This window comes from Toxoplasma gondii, chromosome IX, assembly GCF_000006565.2.
Source record: "Toxoplasma gondii ME49 chromosome IX, whole genome shotgun sequence".
Taxonomy (NCBI): Eukaryota; Apicomplexa; class Conoidasida; order Eucoccidiorida; family Sarcocystidae; genus Toxoplasma; species Toxoplasma gondii.
The window spans coordinates 4,275,710-4,277,365 of NC_031477.1; the positions used below are offsets into that span (position 1 = coordinate 4,275,710).

A 1,656-nucleotide genomic window follows, 5' to 3' on the forward strand; every position below is an offset into this window, starting at 1 on the left:
AACTACTGCAAAGGAACATCTTTGCTCCCTCCCTTTCTCTTTGTATGAAGATGAAGAGTGTTTTGCTTTTATTCAAAGCGAGAGAACGAAGACAGGCCGTTTCCAGCGCCTTCGTGCTCTCGCTCCGACTACGAAGGAGAAAAGGCTTTGCTCCGGTTTCGTGCCTATTTCTCAGGCTCGAATGAAGCTGAGGAAAAAAAACGCCTCTCCGAATCGCGAGAAACTGAGAAGGCGAGCGAGGCAGCGCGTTCTTCTGGACAAGTCTGAGCCTGATGACAGGGAACAAGGTGGATCCGGACAGGGAAGGACCCAACCGGAGACACAGGGGCGGAGGAGAGGAACTGAAAGAATTGCGTTCTCTTGTGGCGAAGAAGCGCGTGCGCAAACATAAGAAGGAGAAGAACCAGGAATGAGTAAAATGTAGAGTAAATTGGAGAAGAGAAAAAGATGACAGAAGTGGGGTTCGAACCCACGCCCTTTCGGACTGCGGCCTTAACGCAGCGCCTTAGACCACTCGGCCATTCTGCCGACAGCGCCCACCGGACAAGTTGCCTGTACACCCTGTTTCCATTTTTCCATTTTCTCTCAACAGCTCACAGCTCCTTTGCTGTTTTTTCCCTTGTCAGTGTGAGCCTTCTCCGCTGGAGGCCTGCTTGCGATTCGCATACAAACTCCAGTTTGATAGGCACCCCCCGGGCAACGCCGGAGACTCGCGCGCCGAGACCACCAACGCCCGCGCCGTCTCCGCTCGCTGTGGCTGCCTAAGCGTCTCTCTCGGACTTCAATCGTTGTCCTCTCTCTCTCTCTCTCTCTCTGCAGATGGCCATGTGGATAGAGTCGACACGAATCAGTGACTGGAAAAACCTGTCGAGTGTGTTTTCGATGACGGTTTCTCCTTCTCTGTTGACGCACGCCTCGCGTGAGTCTCGCAAGAGTCTTCTTTCTCCATCGTACACTTGAGACCTTTTTCCTCATCTTTTGTCACATGCAAAGCCTTCTTCTCTAACCACAGCCGCGCCGGCTGCGACCCTGATGATTCTCGAGGATTCGAGTTTTTCCAATGGCCCGAGGGTCCCTTTCACTTGCATCGCTTCAAGACCGTCTGCAGAAGAAGACGCAAAAGCTGACATCCGACGAAAAGGTGAAAGCACCCTCATCAGACGAGGGAGGCGCGTCGTGAGAAGGTCTGTGTCTCCGTGCTCGCCATCTCGGGCATGGCTCTTCTCGTGTCTCCCACTGTAGTTTTTTAATTCTGTACACGTCCATACGGGTCTATTTTACTCTCACTTATGTCTATATGTTTACACCTCTTTACGTACCTTCATATGTAAGTTTATAGATGCATGTCAGCACATCACTGACAGTTCGACTATCTCCGATTTTCAGCTCTTGGGCGCGTTTCTGGCGACTTCAATCGGATGGACGCGCGTAGAACGTCCCCGATGCGCCATAACATTACTGTCGCAGGATTTCAAAGTCCTACACGTTTCGTTGCAGACGCCTTTCTTCCGTCACGTGAGTCTGAGAGTCACCCTCCTCCTGTCCGCCCCGGTCTTTCTGCTCATCCAGGAAGTTGTTAAGCGATGAGAAGCTCCTGCAACTTTGTAGAAAGTCATTTTATGCGCAGTGGCAGACAATTAAGAATGTTTTAGTGAA

General features: G+C 51.4%; 1 non-coding gene across 1 annotated transcript; it reads right to left on the minus strand.

The window, feature by feature from the left end:
• Positions 1 to 448: 448 nt before the first annotated feature.
• Positions 449 to 528, minus strand: TGME49_291360. Its single transcript has one exon. It is a non-coding gene; the product is annotated as a tRNA-Leu (tRNA).
• Positions 529 to 1,656: the final 1,128 nt, after the last annotated feature.